Below are 21,448 nucleotides of genomic sequence, written 5' to 3' on the forward strand. Positions count from 1 at the left end.
AATGCAATTTTTCCAATAGCAGAATTCTTGTCAAAAAATGAAATTGTACCACAGTTGATAGATTTTGCTTAGTGTGGCAAGGCTGCAAAGTCTTTTCAGACTAATGTTTTGATGCCCTGAGTTATATTTTCTGCTTAAATGAGTGTTAGGTTGCATTGACGAAAATCTGAACCCTAACCCTAACTCCCCAAACCCTTAGCTAGGGTTAGGGTTTTATTATTAGAAAACATAGAGGATGTTTGATGGCATGGCTGTGTTTTAGGACAGAAGTGATATTCAGGAAAAGTGATATTTTAATGTTTTCTGCACTTTTTGTTTCTTGCATATATGGCTCTATGTACTGCATTGACCTAAATGGGAATGTTGTCCAAATCCCCGAAAAGCTAAAGATTGGAAGGAATGTGGTTAAATGTCTCAATCTGTTGCATTTGTCTTTGAATGCACCGACATTTTAACAGTTGTAGCTAAAAATTATTAGGTTTTCCTGACATTTTAACCTATTTAAAGCTGATGCCATGCTCATGTAGTGTACCATTCAATGCAATTTTTCCAATAGCAGAATTCTTGTAAAAAAATGAAATTGTACCACAGTTGATAGATTTTGCTTGGTGTGGCAAGGCTGCAAAGTCTTTTCAGACTAATGTTTTGATGCCCTGAGTTATATTTTCTGCTTAAATGAGTGTTAGGTTGCATTGACGAAAATCTGAACCCTAACCCTAACTCCCCAAACCCTTAGCTAGGGTTAGGGTTTTATTATTAGAAAACATAGAGGATGTTTGATGGCATGGCTGTGTTTTAGGACTGAAGTGATATTCAGGAAAAGTGATATTTTAATGTTTTCTGCACTTTTTGTTTCTTGCATATATGGCTCTATGTACTGCATTGACCTAAATGGGAATGTTGTCCAAATCCCCGAGAAGCTAAAGATTGGAAGGAAAGTGGTTAAATGTCTCAATCTGTTGCATTTGTCTTTGAATGCACCAACATTTTAACAGTTGTAGCTAAAAATTATTAGGTTTTCCTGACTTTTAACCTATTTAACGCTGATGCCATGCTCATGTAGTGTACCATTCAATGCAATTTTTCCAATAGCAGAATTCTTGTCAAAAAATGAAATTGTACCACAGTTGATACATTTTGCTTGGTGTGGCAAGGCTGCAAAGTCTTTTCAGACTAATGTTTTGATGCCCTGAGTTATATTTTCTGCTTAAATGAGTGTTAGGTTGCATTGACGAAAATATGAACCCTAACCCTAACTCCCCAAACCCTTAGCTAGGGTTAGGGTTTTATTATTAGAAAACATAGAGGATGTTTGATGGCATGGCTGTGTTTCAGGACAGAAGTGATATTCAGGAAAAGTGATATTTTAATGTTTTCTGCACTTTTTGTTTCTTGCATATATGGCTCTATGTACTGCATTGACCTAAATGGGAATGTTGTCCAAATCCCCGAGAAGCTAAAGATTGGAAGGAAAGTGGTTAAATGTCTCAATCTGTTGCATTTGTCTTTGAATGCACCGACATTTTAACAGTTGTAGCTAAAAATTATTAGGTTTTCCTGACTTTTAACCTATTTAACGCTGATGCCATGCTCATGTAGTGTACCATTCAATGCAATTTTTCCAATAGCAGAATTCTTGTCAAAAAATGAAATTGTACCACAGTTGATACATTTTGCTTGGTGTGGCAAGGCTGCAAAGTCTTTTCAGACTAATGTTTTGATGCCCTGAGTTATATTTTCTGCTTAAATGAGTGTTAAGTTGCATTGACGAAAATCTGAACCCTAACCCTAACTCCCCAAACCCTTAGCTAGGGTTAGGGTTTTATTATTAGAAAACATAGGGGATGTTTGATGGCATGGCTGTGTTTTAGGACAGAAATAATATTCAGGAAAAGTGATATTTTAATGTTTTCTGCACTTTTTGTTTCTTGCATATATGGCTCTATGTACTGCATTGACCTAAATGGGAATGTTGTCCAAATCCCCGAGAAGCTAAAGATTGGAAGGAAAGTGGTTAAATGTCTCAATCTGTTGCATTTGTCTTTGAATGCACCGACATTTTAACAGTTGTAGCTAAAAATTATTAGGTTTTCCTGACTTTTAACCTATTTAACGCTGATGCCATGCTCATGTAGTGTACCATTCAATGCAATTTTTCCAATAGCAGAATTCTTGTCAAAAAATGAAATTGTACCACAGTTGATAGATTTTGTTGGTGTGGCAAGGCTGCAAAGTCTTTTCAGACTAATATTTTGATGCCCTGAGTTATATTTTCTGCTTAAATGAGTGTTAGGTTGCATTGACGAAAATCTGAACCCTAACCCTAACTCCCCAAACCCTTAGCTAGGGTTAGGGTTTTATTATTAGAAAACATAGAGGATGTTTGATGGCATGGCTGTGTTTTAGGACAGAAATAATATTCAGGAAAAGTGATATTTTAATGTTTTCTGCACTTTTTGTTTCTTGCATATATGGCTCTATGTACTGCATTGACCTAAATGGGAATGTTGTCCAAATCCCCGAGAAGCTAAAGATTGGAATTAAAGTGGTTAAATGTCTCAATCTGTTGCATTTGTCTTTGAATGCACCGACATTTTAACAGTTGTAGCTAAAAATTATTAGGTTTTCCTGACTTTTAACCTATTTAACGCTGATGCCATGCTCATGTAGTGTACCATTCAATGCAATTTTTCCAATAGCAGAATTCTTGTCAAAAAATGAAATTGTACCACAGTTGATAGATTTTGCTTGGTGTGGCAAGGCTGCAAAGTCTTTTCAGACTAATGTTTTGATGCCCTGAGTTATATTTTCTGCTTAAATGAGTGTTAGGTTGCATTGACGAAAATCTGAACCCTAACCCTAACTCCCCAAACCCTTAGCTAGGGTTAGGGTTTTATTATTAGAAAACATAGAGGATGTTTGGTGGCATGGCTGTGTTTTAGGACAGAAGTGATATTCAGGAAAAGTGATATTTTAATGTTTTCTGCACTTTTTGTTTCTTGCATATATGGCTCTATGTACTGCATTGACCTAAATGGGAATGTTGTCCAAATCCCCTTGAAGCTAAAGATTGGAAGGAAAGTGGTTAAATGTCTCAATCTGTTGCATTTGTCTTTGAATGCACCGACATTTTAACAGTTGTAGCTAAAAATTATTAGGTTTTCCTGACTTTTAACCTATTTAACGCTAATGCCATGCTCATGTAGTGTACCATTCAATGCAATTTTTCCAATAGCAGAATTCTTGTCAAAAAATGAAATTGTACCACAGTTGATAGATTTTGCTTGGTGTGGCAAGGCTGCAAAGATTTTTCAGACTAATGTTTTGATGCCCTGAGTTATATTTTCTGCTTAAATGAGTGTTAGGTTGCATTGACGAAAATCTGAACCCTAACCCTAACTCCCCAAACCCTCAGCTAGGGTTAGGGTTTTATTATTAGAAAACATAGAGGATGTTTGGTGGCATGGCTGTGTTTTAGGACAGAAGTGATATTCAGGAAAAGTGATATTTTAATGTTTTCTGCACTTTTTGTTTCTTGCATATATGGCTCTATGTACTGCATTGACCTAAATGGGAATGTTGTCCAAATCCCCGAGAAGCTAAAGATTGGAAGGAAAGTGGTTAAATGTCTCAATCTGTTGCATTTGTCTTTGAATGCACCGACATTTTAACAGTTGTAGCTAAAAATTATTAGGTTTTCCTGACATTTTAACCTATTTAACGCTGATGCCATGCTCATGTAGTGTACCATTCAATGCAGTTTTTCCAATAGCAGAATTCTTGTCAAAAAATGAAATTGTACCACAGTTGATACATTTTGCTTGGTGTGGCAAGGCTGCAAAGTCTTTTCAGACTAATATTTTGATGCCCTGAGTTATATTTTCTGCTTAAATGAGTGTTAGGTTCCATTGACGAAAATCTGAACCCTAAACCTAACTCCCCAAACCCTTAGCTAGGGTTAGGGTTTTATTATTAGAAAACATAGAGGATGTTTGATGGCATGGCTGTGTTTTAGGACTGAAGTGATATTCAGGAAAAGTGATATTTTAATGTTTTCTGCACTTTTTGTTTCTTGCATATATGGCTCTATGTACTGCATTGACCTAAATGGGAATGTTGTCCAAATCCCCGAGAAGCTAAAGATTGGAAGGAAAGTGGTTAAATGTCTCAATCTGTTGCATTTGTCTTTGAATGCACCGACATTTTAACAGTTGTAGCTAAAAATTATTAGGTTTTCCTGACTTTTAACCTATTTAACGCTGATGCCATGCTCATGTAGTGTACCATTCAATGCAATTTTTCCAATAGCAGAATTCTTGTCAAAAAATGAAATTGTACCACAGTTGATAGATTTTGTTGGTGTGGCAAGGCTGCAAAGTCTTTTCAGACTAATATTTTGATGCCCTGAGTTATATTTTCTGCTTAAATGAGTGTTAGGTTGCATTGACGAAAATCTGAACCCTAACCCTAACTCCCCAAACCCTTAGCTAGGGTTAGGGTTTTATTATTAGAAAACATAGAGGATGTTTGATGGCATGGCTGTGTTTTAGGACAGAAATAATATTCAGGAAAAGTGATATTTTAATGTTTTCTGCACTTTTTGTTTCTTGCATATATGGCTCTATGTACTGCATTGACCTAAATGGGAATGTTGTCCAAATCCCCGAGAAGCTAAAGATTGGAATTAAAGTGGTTAAATGTCTCAATCTGTTGCATTTGTCTTTGAATGCACCGACATTTTAACAGTTGTAGCTAAAAATTATTAGGTTTTCCTGACTTTTAACCTATTTAACGCTGATGCCATGCTCATGTAGTGTACCATTCAATGCAATTTTTCCAATAGCAGAATTCTTGTCAAAAAATGAAATTGTACCACAGTTGATAGATTTTGCTTGGTGTGGCAAGGCTGCAAAGTCTTTTCAGACTAATGTTTTGATGCCCTGAGTTATATTTTCTGCTTAAATGAGTGTTAGGTTGCATTGACGAAAATCTGAACCCTAACCCTAACTCCCCAAACCCTTAGCTAGGGTTAGGGTTTTATTATTAGAAAACATAGAGGATGTTTGGTGGCATGGCTGTGTTTTAGGACAGAAGTGATATTCAGGAAAAGTGATATTTTAATGTTTTCTGCACTTTTTGTTTCTTGCATATATGGCTCTATGTACTGCATTGACCTAAATGGGAATGTTGTCCAAATCCCCTTGAAGCTAAAGATTGGAAGGAAAGTGGTTAAATGTCTCAATCTGTTGCATTTGTCTTTGAATGCACCGACATTTTAACAGTTGTAGCTAAAAATTATTAGGTTTTCCTGACTTTTAACCTATTTAACGCTAATGCCATGCTCATGTAGTGTACCATTCAATGCAATTTTTCCAATAGCAGAATTCTTGTCAAAAAATGAAATTGTACCACAGTTGATAGATTTTGCTTGGTGTGGCAAGGCTGCAAAGATTTTTCAGACTAATGTTTTGATGCCCTGAGTTATATTTTCTGCTTAAATGAGTGTTAGGTTGCATTGACGAAAATCTGAACCCTAACCCTAACTCCCCAAACCCTCAGCTAGGGTTAGGGTTTTATTATTAGAAAACATAGAGGATGTTTGGTGGCATGGCTGTGTTTTAGGACAGAAGTGATATTCAGGAAAAGTGATATTTTAATGTTTTCTGCACTTTTTGTTTCTTGCATATATGGCTCTATGTACTGCATTGACCTAAATGGGAATGTTGTCCAAATCCCCGAGAAGCTAAAGATTGGAAGGAAAGTGGTTAAATGTCTCAATCTGTTGCATTTGTCTTTGAATGCACCGACATTTTAACAGTTGTAGCTAAAAATTATTAGGTTTTCCTGACATTTTAACCTATTTAACGCTGATGCCATGCTCATGTAGTGTACCATTCAATGCAGTTTTTCCAATAGCAGAATTCTTGTCAAAAAATGAAATTGTACCACAGTTGATACATTTTGCTTGGTGTGGCAAGGCTGCAAAGTCTTTTCAGACTAATGTTTTGATGCCCTGAGTTATATTTTCTGCTTAAATGAGTGTTAGGTTGCATTGACGAAAATCTGAACCCTAACCCTAACTCCCCAAACCCTTAGCTAGGGTTAGGGTTTTATTATTAGAAAACATAGAGGATGTTTGATGGCATGGCTGTGTTTTAGGACAGAAGTGATATTCAGGAAAAGTGATATTTTAATGTTTTCTGCACTTTTTGTTTCTTGCATATATGGCTCTATGTACTGCATTGACCTAAATGGGAATGTTGTCCAAATCCCCGAGAAGCTAAAGATTGGAAGGAAAGTGGTTAAATGTCTCAATCTGTTGCATTTGTCTTTGAATGCACCGACATTTTAACAGTTGTAGCTAAAAATTATTAGGTTTTCCTGACTTTTAACCTATTTAACGCTGATGCCATGCTCATGTAGTGTACCATTCAATGCAATTTTTCCAATAGCAGAATTCTTGTCAAAAAATGAAATTGTACCACAGTTGATACATTTTGCTTGGTGTGGCAAGGCTGCAAAGTCTTTTCAGACTAATATTTTGATGCCCTGAGTTATATTTTCTGCTTAAATGAGTGTTAGGTTCCATTGACGAAAATCTGAACCCTAAACCTAACTCCCCAAACCCTTAGCTAGGGTTAGGGTTTTATTATTAGAAAACATAGAGGATGTTTGATGGCATGGCTGTGTTTTAGGACTGAAGTGATATTCAGGAAAAGTGATATTTTAATGTTTTCTGCACTTTTTGTTTCTTGCATATATGGCTCTATGTACTGCATTGACCTAAATGGGAATGTTGTCCAAATCCCCGAGAAGCTAAAGATTGGAAGGAAAGTGGTTAAATGTCTCAATCTGTTGCATTTGTCTTTGAATGCACCGACATTTTAACAGTTGTAGCTAAAAATTATTAGGTTTTCCTGACTTTTAACCTATTTAACGCTGATGCCATGCTCATGTAGTGTACCATTCAATGCAATTTTTCCAATAGCAGAATTCTTGTCAAAAAATGAAATTGTACCACAGTTGATACATTTTGCTTGGTGTGGCAAGGCTGCAAAGTCTTTTCAGACTAATGTTTTGATGCCCTGAGTTATATTTTCTGCTTAAATGAGTGTTAGGTTGCATTGACGAAAATCTGAACCCTAACCCTAACTCCCCAAACCCTTAGCTAGGGTTAGGGTTTTATTATTAGAAAACATAGAGGATGTTTGATGGCATGGCTGTGTTTTAGGACAGAATGATACTCAGGAAAAGTGATATTTTAATGTTTTCTGCACTTTTTGTTTCTTGCATATATGGCTCTATGTACTGCATTGACCTAAATGGGAATGTTGTCCAAATCCCCGAGAAGTTAAAGATTGGAAGGAAAGTGGTTAAATGTCTCAATCTGTTGCATTTGTCTTTGAATGCACCGACATTTTAACAGTTGTAGCTAAAAATTATTAGGTTTTCCTGACTTTTAACCTATTTAACGCTGATGCCATGCTCATGTAGTGTACCATTCAATGCAATTTTTCCAATAGCAGAATTCTTGTCAAAAAATGAAATTGTACCACAGTTGATAGATTTTGTTGGTGTGGCAAGGCTGCAAAGTCTTTTCAGACTAATATTTTGATGCCCTGAGTTATATTTTCTGCTTAAATGAGTGTTAGGTTGCATTGACGAAAATCTGAACCCTAACCCTAACTCCCCAAACCCTTAGCTAGGGTTAGGGTTTTATTATTAGAAAACATAGAGGATGTTTGATGGCATGGCTGTGTTTTAGGACAGAAATAATATTCAGGAAAAGTGATATTTTAATGTTTTCTGCACTTTTTGTTTCTTGCATATATGGCTCTATGTACTGCATTGACCTAAATGGGAATGTTGTCCAAATCCCCGAGAAGCTAAAGATTGGAAGGAAAGTGGTTAAATGTCTCAATCTGTTGCATTTGTCTTTGAATGCACCGACATTTTAACAGTTGTAGCTAAAAATTATTAGGTTTTCCTGACATTTTAACCTATTTAACGCTGATGCCATGCTCATGTAGTGTCCCATTCAATGCAATTTCTCCAATAGCAGAATTCTTGTCAAAAAATGAAATTGTACCACAGTTGATACATTTTGCTTGGTGTGGCAAGGCTGCAAAGTCTTTTCAGACTAATGTTTTGATGCCCTGAGTTATATTTTCTGCTTAAATGAGTGTTAGGTTGCATTGACGAAAATCTGAACCCTAACCCTAACTCCCCAAACCCTTAGCTAGGGTTAGGGTTTTATTATTAGAAAACATAGAAGATGTTTGATGGCATGGCTGTGTTTTAGGACAGAAGTGATATTCAGGAAAAGTGATATTTTAATGTTTTCTGCACTTTTTGTTTCTTGCATATATGGCTCTATGTACTGCATTGACCTAAATGGGAATGTTGTCCAAATCCCCGAGAAGCTAAAGATTGGAAGGAAAGTGGTTAAATGTCTCAATCTGTTGCATTTGTCTTTGAATGCACCGACATTTTAACAGTTGTAGCTAAAAATTGTGAGGTTTTCCTGACTTTTAACCTATTTAACGCTGATGCCATGCTCATGTAGTGTACCAGTCAATGCAATTTTTCCAATAGCAGAATTCTTGTCAAAAAATGAAATTGTACCACAGTTGATAGATTTTGCTTGGTGTGGCAAGGCTGCAAAGTCTTTTCAGACTAATGTTTTGATGCCCTGAGTTATATTTTCTGCTTAAATGAGTGTTAGGTTGCATTGACGAAAATCTGAACCCTAACCCTAACTCCCCAAACCCTTAGCTAGGGTTAGGGTTTTATTATTAGAAAACATAGAGGATGTTTGATGGCATGGCTGTGTTTTAGGACTGAAGTGATATTCAGGAAAAGTGATATTTTAATGTTTTCTGCACTTTGTGTTTCGTGCATATATGGCTCTATGTACTGCATTGACCTAAATGGGAATGTTGTCCAAATCCCCGAGAAGCTAAAGATTGGAAGGAAAGTGGTTAAATGTCTCAATCTGTTGCATTTGTCTTTGAATGCACCGACATTTTAACAGTTGTAGCTAAAAATTATTAGGTTTTCCTGACTTTTAACCTATTTAACGCTGATGCCATGCTCATGTAGTGTACCATTCAATGCAATTTTTCCAATAGCAGAATTCTTGTCAAAAAATGAAATTGTACCACAGTTGATACATTTTGCTTGGTGTGGCAAGGCTGCAAAGTCTTTTCAGACTAATGTTTTGATGCCCTGAGTTATATTTTCTGCTTAAATGAGTGTTAGGTTGCATTGACGAAAATCTGAACCCTAACCCTAACTCCCCAAACCCTTAGCTAGGGTTAGGGTTTTATTATTAGAAAACATAGGGGATGTTTGATGGCATGGCTGTGTTTTAGGACTGAAGTGATATTCAGGAAAAGTGATATTTTAATGTTTTCTGCACTTTTTGTTTCTTGCATATATGGCTCTATGTACTGCATTGACCTAAATGGGAATGTTGTCCAAATCCCCGAGAAGCTAAAGATTGGAAGGAAAGTGGTTAAATGTCTCAATCTGTTGCATTTGTCTTTGAATGCACCGACATTTTAACAGTTGTAGCTAAAAATTATTAGGTTTTCCTGACTTTTAACCTATTTAACGCTGATGCCAATCTCATGTAGTGTACCATTCAATGCAATTTTTCCAATAGCAGAATTCTTGTCAAAAAATGAAATTGTACCACAGTTGATACATTTTGCTTGGTGTGGCAAGGCTGCAAAGTCTTTTCAGACTAATGTTTTGATGCCCTGAGTTATATTTTCTGCTTAAATGAGTGTTAGGTTGCATTGACGAAAATCTGAACCCTAACCCTAACTCCCCAAACCCTTAGCTAGGGTTAGGGTTTTATTATTAGAAAACATAGAGGATGTTTGATGGCATGGCTGTGTTTTAGGACAGAAGTGATATTCAGGAAAAGTGATATTTTAATGTTTTCTGCACTTTTTGTCTCGTGCATATATGGCTCTATGTACTGCATTGACCTAAATGGGAATGTTGTCCAAATCCCCGAGAAGCTAAAGATTGGAAGGAAAGTGGTTAAATGTCTCAATCTGTTGCATTTGTCTTTGAATGCACCGACATTTTAACAGTTGTAGCTAAAAATTATTAGGTTTTCCTGACTTTTAACCTATTTAACGCTGATGCCATGCTCATGTAGTGTACCATTCAATGCAATTTTTCCAATAGCAGAATTCTTGTCAAAAAATGAAATTGTACCACAGTTGATAGATTTTGCTTGGTGTGGCAAGGCTGCAAAGTCTTTTCAGACTAATATTTTGATGCCCTGAGTTATATTTTCTGCTTTAATGAGTGTTAAGTTGCATTGACGAAAATCTGAACCCTAACCCTAACTCCCCAAACCCTTAGCTAGGGTTAGGGTTTTATTATTAGAAAACATAGGGGATGTTTGATGGCATGGCTGTGTTTTAGGACAGAAATAATAGTCAGGAAAAGTGATATTTTAATGTTTTCTGCACTTTTTGTTTCTTGCATATATGGCTCTATGTACTGCTTTGACCTAAATGGGAATGTTGTCCAAATCCCCGAGAAGCTAAAGATTGGAAGGAAAGTGGTTAAATGTCTCAATCTGTTGCATTTGTCTTTGAATGCACCGACATTTTAACAGTTGTAGCTAAAAATTATTAGGTTTTCCTGACTTTTAACCTATTTAACGCTGATGCCATGCTCATGTAGTGTACCATTCAATGCAATTTTTCCAATAGCAGAATTCTTGTCAAAAAATGAAATTGTACCACAGTTGATAGATTTTGTTGGTGTGGCAAGGCTGCAAAGTCTTTTCAGACTAATATTTTGATGCCCTGAGTTATATTTTCTGCTTAAATGAGTGTTAGGTTGCATTGACGAAAATCTGAACCCTAACCCTAACTCCCCAAACCCTTAGCTAGGGTTAGGGTTTTATTATTAGAAAACATAGACGATGTTTGATGGCATGGCTGTGTTTTAGGACAGAAGTGATATTCAGGAAAAGTGATATTTTAATGTTTTCTGCACGTTTTGTTTCTTGCATATATGGCTCTATGTACTGCATTGACCTAAATGGGAATGTTGTCCAAATCCCAGAGAAGCTAAAGATTGGAAGGAATGTGGTTAAATGTCTCAATCTGTTGCATTTGTCTTTGAATGCACCGACATTTTAACAGTTGTAGCTAAAAATTATTAGGTTTTCCTGACATTTTAACCTATTTAAAGCTGATGCCATGCTCATGTAGTGTACCATTCAATGCAATTTTTCCAATAGCAGAATTCTTGTAAAAAAATGAAATTGTACCACAGTTGATAGATTTTGCTTGGTGTGGCAAGGCTGCAAAGTCTTTTCAGACTAATGTTTTGATGCCCTGAGTTATATTTTCTGCTTAAATGAGTGTTAGGTTGCATTGACGAAAATCTGAACCCTAACCCTAACTCCCCAAACCCTTAGCTAGGGTTAGGGTTTTATTATTAGAAAACATAGAGGATGTTTGATGGCATGGCTGTGTTTTAGGACTGAAGTGATATTCAGGAAAAGTGATATTTTAATGTTTTCTGCACTTTTTGTTTCTTGCATATATGGCTCTATGTACTGCATTGACCTAAATGGGAATGTTGTCCAAATCCCCGAGAAGCTAAAGATTGGAAGGAAAGTGGTTAAATGTCTCAATCTGTTGCATTTGTCTTTGAATGCACCAACATTTTAACAGTTGTAGCTAAAAATTATTAGGTTTTCCTGACTTTTAACCTATTTAACGCTGATGCCATGCTCATGTAGTGTACCATTCAATGCAATTTTTCCAATAGCAGAATTCTTGTCAAAAAATGAAATTGTACCACAGTTGATACATTTTGCTTGGTGTGGCAAGGCTGCAAAGTCTTTTCAGACTAATGTTTTGATGCCCTGAGTTATATTTTCTGCTTAAATGAGTGTTAGGTTGCATTGACGAAAATATGAACCCTAACCCTAACTCCCCAAACCCTTAGCTAGGGTTAGGGTTTTATTATTAGAAAACATAGAGGATGTTTGATGGCATGGCTGTGTTTCAGGACAGAAGTGATATTCAGGAAAAGTGATATTTTAATGTTTTCTGCACTTTTTGTTTCTTGCATATATGGCTCTATGTACTGCATTGACCTAAATGGGAATGTTGTCCAAATCCCCGAGAAGCTAAAGATTGGAAGGAAAGTGGTTAAATGTCTCAATCTGTTGCATTTGTCTTTGAATGCACCGACATTTTAACAGTTGTAGCTAAAAATTATTAGGTTTTCCTGACTTTTAACCTATTTAACGCTGATGCCATGCTCATGTAGTGTACCATTCAATGCAATTTTTCCAATAGCAGAATTCTTGTCAAAAAATGAAATTGTACCACAGTTGATACATTTTGCTTGGTGTGGCAAGGCTGCAAAGTCTTTTCAGACTAATGTTTTGATGCCCTGAGTTATATTTTCTGCTTAAATGAGTGTTAAGTTGCATTGACGAAAATCTGAACCCTAACCCTAACTCCCCAAACCCTTAGCTAGGGTTAGGGTTTTATTATTAGAAAACATAGGGGATGTTTGATGGCATGGCTGTGTTTTAGGACAGAAATAATATTCAGGAAAAGTGATATTTTAATGTTTTCTGCACTTTTTGTTTCTTGCATATATGGCTCTATGTACTGCATTGACCTAAATGGGAATGTTGTCCAAATCCCCGAGAAGCTAAAGATTGGAAGGAAAGTGGTTAAATGTCTCAATCTGTTGCATTTGTCTTTGAATGCACCGACATTTTAACAGTTGTAGCTAAAAATTATTAGGTTTTCCTGACTTTTAACCTATTTAACGCTGATGCCATGCTCATGTAGTGTACCATTCAATGCAATTTTTCCAATAGCAGAATTCTTGTCAAAAAATGAAATTGTACCACAGTTGATAGATTTTGTTGGTGTGGCAAGGCTGCAAAGTCTTTTCAGACTAATATTTTGATGCCCTGAGTTATATTTTCTGCTTAAATGAGTGTTAGGTTGCATTGACGAAAATCTGAACCCTAACCCTAACTCCCCAAACCCTTAGCTAGGGTTAGGGTTTTATTATTAGAAAACATAGAGGATGTTTGATGGCATGGCTGTGTTTTAGGACAGAAATAATATTCAGGAAAAGTGATATTTTAATGTTTTCTGCACTTTTTGTTTCTTGCATATATGGCTCTATGTACTGCATTGACCTAAATGGGAATGTTGTCCAAATCCCCGAGAAGCTAAAGATTGGAATTAAAGTGGTTAAATGTCTCAATCTGTTGCATTTGTCTTTGAATGCACCGACATTTTAACAGTTGTAGCTAAAAATTATTAGGTTTTCCTGACTTTTAACCTATTTAACGCTGATGCCATGCTCATGTAGTGTACCATTCAATGCAATTTTTCCAATAGCAGAATTCTTGTCAAAAAATGAAATTGTACCACAGTTGATAGATTTTGCTTGGTGTGGCAAGGCTGCAAAGTCTTTTCAGACTAATGTTTTGATGCCCTGAGTTATATTTTCTGCTTAAATGAGTGTTAGGTTGCATTGACGAAAATCTGAACCCTAACCCTAACTCCCCAAACCCTTAGCTAGGGTTAGGGTTTTATTATTAGAAAACATAGAGGATGTTTGGTGGCATGGCTGTGTTTTAGGACAGAAGTGATATTCAGGAAAAGTGATATTTTAATGTTTTCTGCACTTTTTGTTTCTTGCATATATGGCTCTATGTACTGCATTGACCTAAATGGGAATGTTGTCCAAATCCCCTTGAAGCTAAAGATTGGAAGGAAAGTGGTTAAATGTCTCAATCTGTTGCATTTGTCTTTGAATGCACCGACATTTTAACAGTTGTAGCTAAAAATTATTAGGTTTTCCTGACTTTTAACCTATTTAACGCTAATGCCATGCTCATGTAGTGTACCATTCAATGCAATTTTTCCAATAGCAGAATTCTTGTCAAAAAATGAAATTGTACCACAGTTGATAGATTTTGCTTGGTGTGGCAAGGCTGCAAAGATTTTTCAGACTAATGTTTTGATGCCCTGAGTTATATTTTCTGCTTAAATGAGTGTTAGGTTGCATTGACGAAAATCTGAACCCTAACCCTAACTCCCCAAACCCTCAGCTAGGGTTAGGGTTTTATTATTAGAAAACATAGAGGATGTTTGGTGGCATGGCTGTGTTTTAGGACAGAAGTGATATTCAGGAAAAGTGATATTTTAATGTTTTCTGCACTTTTTGTTTCTTGCATATATGGCTCTATGTACTGCATTGACCTAAATGGGAATGTTGTCCAAATCCCCGAGAAGCTAAAGATTGGAAGGAAAGTGGTTAAATGTCTCAATCTGTTGCATTTGTCTTTGAATGCACCGACATTTTAACAGTTGTAGCTAAAAATTATTAGGTTTTCCTGACATTTTAACCTATTTAACGCTGATGCCATGCTCATGTAGTGTACCATTCAATGCAGTTTTTCCAATAGCAGAATTCTTGTCAAAAAATGAAATTGTACCACAGTTGATACATTTTGCTTGGTGTGGCAAGGCTGCAAAGTCTTTTCAGACTAATATTTTGATGCCCTGAGTTATATTTTCTGCTTAAATGAGTGTTAGGTTCCATTGACGAAAATCTGAACCCTAAACCTAACTCCCCAAACCCTTAGCTAGGGTTAGGGTTTTATTATTAGAAAACATAGAGGATGTTTGATGGCATGGCTGTGTTTTAGGACTGAAGTGATATTCAGGAAAAGTGATATTTTAATGTTTTCTGCACTTTTTGTTTCTTGCATATATGGCTCTATGTACTGCATTGACCTAAATGGGAATGTTGTCCAAATCCCCGAGAAGCTAAAGATTGGAAGGAAAGTGGTTAAATGTCTCAATCTGTTGCATTTGTCTTTGAATGCACCGACATTTTAACAGTTGTAGCTAAAAATTATTAGGTTTTCCTGACTTTTAACCTATTTAACGCTGATGCCATGCTCATGTAGTGTACCATTCAATGCAATTTTTCCAATAGCAGAATTCTTGTCAAAAAATGAAATTGTACCACAGTTGATAGATTTTGTTGGTGTGGCAAGGCTGCAAAGTCTTTTCAGACTAATATTTTGATGCCCTGAGTTATATTTTCTGCTTAAATGAGTGTTAGGTTGCATTGACGAAAATCTGAACCCTAACCCTAACTCCCCAAACCCTTAGCTAGGGTTAGGGTTTTATTATTAGAAAACATAGAGGATGTTTGATGGCATGGCTGTGTTTTAGGACAGAAATAATATTCAGGAAAAGTGATATTTTAATGTTTTCTGCACTTTTTGTTTCTTGCATATATGGCTCTATGTACTGCATTGACCTAAATGGGAATGTTGTCCAAATCCCCGAGAAGCTAAAGATTGGAATTAAAGTGGTTAAATGTCTCAATCTGTTGCATTTGTCTTTGAATGCACCGACATTTTAACAGTTGTAGCTAAAAATTATTAGGTTTTCCTGACTTTTAACCTATTTAACGCTGATGCCATGCTCATGTAGTGTACCATTCAATGCAATTTTTCCAATAGCAGAATTCTTGTCAAAAAATGAAATTGTACCACAGTTGATAGATTTTGCTTGGTGTGGCAAGGCTGCAAAGTCTTTTCAGACTAATGTTTTGATGCCCTGAGTTATATTTTCTGCTTAAATGAGTGTTAGGTTGCATTGACGAAAATCTGAACCCTAACCCTAACTCCCCAAACCCTTAGCTAGGGTTAGGGTTTTATTATTAGAAAACATAGAGGATGTTTGGTGGCATGGCTGTGTTTTAGGACAGAAGTGATATTCAGGAAAAGTGATATTTTAATGTTTTCTGCACTTTTTGTTTCTTGCATATATGGCTCTATGTACTGCATTGACCTAAATGGGAATGTTGTCCAAATCCCCTTGAAGCTAAAGATTGGAAGGAAAGTGGTTAAATGTCTCAATCTGTTGCATTTGTCTTTGAATGCACCGACATTTTAACAGTTGTAGCTAAAAATTATTAGGTTTTCCTGACATTTAACCTATTTAACGCTAATGCCATGCTCATGTAGTGTACCATTCAATGCAATTTTTCCAATAGCAGAATTCTTGTCAAAAAATGAAATTGTACCACAGTTGATAGATTTTGCTTGGTGTGGCAAGGCTGCAAAGATTTTTCAGACTAATGTTTTGATGCCCTGAGTTATATTTTCTGCTTAAATGAGTGTTAGGTTGCATTGACGAAAATCTGAACCCTAACCCTAACTCCCCAAACCCTCAGCTAGGGTTAGGGTTTTATTATTAGAAAACATAGAGGATGTTTGGTGGCATGGCTGTGTTTTAGGACAGAAGTGATATTCAGGAAAAGTGATATTTTAATGTTTTCTGCACTTTTTGTTTCTTGCATATATGGCTCTATGTACTGCATTGACCTAAATGGGAATGTTGTCCAAATCCCCGAGAAGCTAAAGATTGGAAGGAAAGTGGTTAAATGTCTCAATCTGTTGCATTTGTCTTTGAATGCACCGACATTTTAACAGTTGTAGCTAAAAATTATTAGGTTTTCCTGACATTTTAACCTATTTAACGCTGATGCCATGCTCATGTAGTGTACCATTCAATGCAGTTTTTCCAATAGCAGAATTCTTGTCAAAAAATGAAATTGTACCACAGTTGATACATTTTGCTTGGTGTGGCAAGGCTGCAAAGTCTTTTCAGACTAATGTTTTGATGCCCTGAGTTATATTTTCTGCTTAAATGAGTGTTAGGTTGCATTGACGAAAATCTGAACCCTAACCCTAACTCCCCAAACCCTTAGCTAGGGTTAGGGTTTTATTATTAGAAAACATAGAGGATGTTTGATGGCATGGCTGTGTTTTAGGACAGAAGTGATATTCAGGAAAAGTGATATTTTAATGTTTTCTGCACTTTTTGTTTCTTGCATATATGGCTCTATGTACTGCATTGACCTAAATGGGAATGTTGTCCAAATCCCCGAGAAGCTAAAGATTGGAAGGAAAGTGGTTAAATGTCTCAATCTGTTGCATTTGTCTTTGAATGCACCGACATTTTAACAGTTGTAGCTAAAAATTATTAGGTTTTCCTGACTTTTAACCTATTTAACGCTGATGCCATGCTCATGTAGTGTACCATTCAATGCAATTTTTCCAATAGCAGAATTCTTGTCAAAAAATGAAATTGTACCACAGTTGATACATTTTGCTTGGTGTGGCAAGGCTGCAAAGTCTTTTCAGACTAATATTTTGATGCCCTGAGTTATATTTTCTGCTTAAATGAGTGTTAGGTTCCATTGACGAAAATCTGAACCCTAAACCTAACTCCCCAAACCCTTAGCTAGGGTTAGGGTTTTATTATTAGAAAACATAGAGGATGTTTGATGGCATGGCTGTGTTTTAGGACTGAAGTGATATTCAGGAAAAGTGATATTTTAATGTTTTCTGCACTTTTTGTTTCTTGCATATATGGCTCTATGTACTGCATTGACCTAAATGGGAATGTTGTCCAAATCCCCGAGAAGCTAAAGATTGGAAGGAAAGTGGTTAAATGTCTCAATCTGTTGCATTTGTCTTTGAATGCACCGACATTTTAACAGTTGTAGCTAAAAATTATTAGGTTTTCCTGACTTTTAACCTATTTAACGCTGATGCCATGCTCATGTAGTGTACCATTCAATGCAATTTTTCCAATAGCAGAATTCTTGTCAAAAAATGAAATTGTACCACAGTTGATACATTTTGCTTGGTGTGGCAAGGCTGCAAAGTCTTTTCAGACTAATGTTTTGATGCCCTGAGTTATATTTTCTGCTTAAATGAGTGTTAGGTTGCATTGACGAAAATCTGAACCCTAACCCTAACTCCCCAAACCCTTAGCTAGGGTTAGGGTTTTATTATTAGAAAACATAGAGGATGTTTGATGGCATGGCTGTGTTTTAGGACAGAATGATACTCAGGAAAAGTGATATTTTAATGTTTTCTGCACTTTTTGTTTCTTGCATATATGGCTCTATGTACTGCATTGACCTAAATGGGAATGTTGTCCAAATCCCCGAGAAGTTAAAGATTGGAAGGAAAGTGGTTAAATGTCTCAATCTGTTGCATTTGTCTTTGAATGCACCGACATTTTAACAGTTGTAGCTAAAAATTATTAGGTTTTCCTGACTTTTAACCTATTTAACGCTGATGCCATGCTCATGTAGTGTACCATTCAATGCAATTTTTCCAATAGCAGAATTCTTGTCAAAAAATGAAATTGTACCACAGTTGATAGATTTTGTTGGTGTGGCAAGGCTGCAAAGTCTTTTCAGACTAATATTTTGATGCCCTGAGTTATATTTTCTGCTTAAATGAGTGTTAGGTTGCATTGACGAAAATCTGAACCCTAACCCTAACTCCCCAAACCCTTAGCTAGGGTTAGGGTTTTATTATTAGAAAACATAGAGGATGTTTGATGGCATGGCTGTGTTTTAGGACAGAAATAATATTCAGGAAAAGTGATATTTTAATGTTTTCTGCACTTTTTGTTTCTTGCATATATGGCTCTATGTACTGCATTGACCTAAATGGGAATGTTGTCCAAATCCCCGAGAAGCTAAAGATTGGAAGGAAAGTGGTTAAATGTCTCAATCTGTTGCATTTGTCTTTGAATGCACCGACATTTTAACAGTTGTAGCTAAAAATTATTAGGTTTTCCTGACATTTTAACCTATTTAACGCTGATGCCATGCTCATGTAGTGTCCCATTCAATGCAATTTCTCCAATAGCAGAATTCTTGTCAAAAAATGAAATTGTACCACAGTTGATACATTTTGCTTGGTGTGGCAAGGCTGCAAAGTCTTTTCAGACTAATGTTTTGATGCCCTGAGTTATATTTTCTGCTTAAATGAGTGTTAGGTTGCATTGACGAAAATCTGAACCCTAACCCTAACTCCCCAAACCCTTAGCTAGGGTTAGGGTTTTATTATTAGAAAACATAGAAGATGTTTGATGGCATGGCTGTGTTTTAGGACAGAAGTGATATTCAGGAAAAGTGATATTTTAATGTTTTCTGCACTTTTTGTTTCTTGCATATATGGCTCTATGTACTGCATTGACCTAAATGGGAATGTTGTCCAAATCCCCGAGAAGCTAAAGATTGGAAGGAAAGTGGTTAAATGTCTCAATCTGTTGCATTTGTCTTTGAATGCACCGACATTTTAACAGTTGTAGCTAAAAATTGTGAGGTTTTCCTGACTTTTAACCTATTTAACGCTGATGCCATGCTCATGTAGTGTACCAGTCAATGCAATTTTTCCAATAGCAGAATTCTTGTCAAAAAATGAAATTGTACCACAGTTGATAGATTTTGCTTGGTGTGGCAAGGCTGCAAAGTCTTTTCAGACTAATGTTTTGATGCCCTGAGTTATATTTTCTGCTTAAATGAGTGTTAGGTTGCATTGACGAAAATCTGAACCCTAACCCTAACTCCCCAAACCCTTAGCTAGGGTTAGGGTTTTATTATTAGAAAACATAGAGGATGTTTGATGGCATGGCTGTGTTTTAGGACTGAAGTGATATTCAGGAAAAGTGATATTTTAATGTTTTCTGCACTTTGTGTTTCGTGCATATATGGCTCTATGTACTGCATTGACCTAAATGGGAATGTTGTCCAAATCCCCGAGAAGCTAAAGATTGGAAGGAAAGTGGTTAAATGTCTCAATCTGTTGCATTTGTCTTTGAATGCACCGACATTTTAACAGTTGTAGCTAAAAATTATTAGGTTTTCCTGACTTTTAACCTATTTAACGCTGATGCCATGCTCATGTAGTGTACCATTCAATGCAATTTTTCCAATAGCAGAATTCTTGTCAAAAAATGAAATTGTACCACAGTTGATACATTTTGCTTGGTGTGGCAAGGCTGCAAAGTCTTTTCAGACTAATGTTTTGATGCCCTGAGTTATATTTTCTGCTTAAATGAGTGTTAGGTTGCATTGACGAAAATCTGAACCCTAACCCTAACTCCCCAAACCCTTAGCTAGGGTTAGGGTTTTATTATTAGAAAACATAGGGGATGTTTGATGGCATGGCTGTGTTTTAGGACTGAAGTGATATTCAGGAAAAGTGATATTTTAATGTTTTCTGCACTTTTTGTTTCTTGCATATATGGCTCTATGTACTGCATTGACCTAAATGGGAATGTTGTCCAAATCCCCGAGAAGCTAAAGATTGGAAGGAAAGTGGTTAAATGTCTCAATCTGTTGCATTTGTCTTTGAATGCACCGACATTTTAACAGTTGTAGCTAAAAATTATTAGGTTTTCCTGACTTTTAACCTATTTAACGCTGATGCCAATCTCATGTAGTGTACCATTCAATGCAATTTTTCCAATAGCAGAATTCTTGTCAAAAAATGAAATTGTACCACAGTTGATACATTTTGCTTGGTGTGGCAAGGCTGCAAAGTCTTTTCAGACTAATGTTTTGATGCCCTGAGTTATATTTTCTGCTTAAATGAGTGTTAGGTTGCATTGACGAAAATCTGAACCCTAACCCTAACTCCCCAAACCCTTAGCTAGGGTTAGGGTTTTATTATTAGAAAACATAGAGGATGTTTGATGGCATGGCTGTGTTTTAGGACAGAAGTGATATTCAGGAAAAGTGATATTTTAATGTTTTCTGCACTTTTTGTCTCGTGCATATATGGCTCTATGTACTGCATTGACCTAAATGGGAATGTTGTCCAAATCCCCGAGAAGCTAAAGATTGGAAGGAAAGTGGTTAAATGTCTCAATCTGTTGCATTTGTCTTTGAATGCACCGACATTTTAACAGTTGTAGCTAAAAATTATTAGGTTTTCCTGACTTTTAACCTATTTAACGCTGATGCCATGCTCATGTAGTGTACCATTCAATGCAATTTTTCCAATAGCAGAATTCTTGTCAAAAAATGAAATTGTACCACAGTTGATAGATTTTGCTTGGTGTGGCAAGGCTGCAAAGTCTTTTCAGACTAATATTTTGATGCCCTGAGTTATATTTTCTGCTTTAATGAGTGTTAAGTTGCATTGACGAAAATCTGAACCCTAACCCTAACTCCCCAAACCCTTAGCTAGGGTTAGGGTTTTATTATTAGAAAACATAGGGGATGTTTGATGGCATGGCTGTGTTTTAGGACAGAAATAATAGTCAGGAAAAGTGATATTTTAATGTTTTCTGCACTTTTTGTTTCTTGCATATATGGCTCTATGTACTGCTTTGACCTAAATGGGAATGTTGTCCAAATCCCCGAGAAGCTAAAGATTGGAAGGAAAGTGGTTAAATGTCTCAATCTGTTGCATTTGTCTTTGAATGCACCGACATTTTAACAGTTGTAGCTAAAAATTATTAGGTTTTCCTGACTTTTAACCTATTTAACGCTGATGCCATGCTCATGTAGTGTACCATTCAATGCAATT

The sequence above is a fragment of the Atractosteus spatula genome, chromosome 12 (assembly GCF_055471065.1).
Source record: "Atractosteus spatula isolate fAtrSpa1 chromosome 12, fAtrSpa1.hap1, whole genome shotgun sequence".
Classification (NCBI taxonomy): Eukaryota; Metazoa; Chordata; class Actinopteri; order Semionotiformes; family Lepisosteidae; genus Atractosteus; species Atractosteus spatula.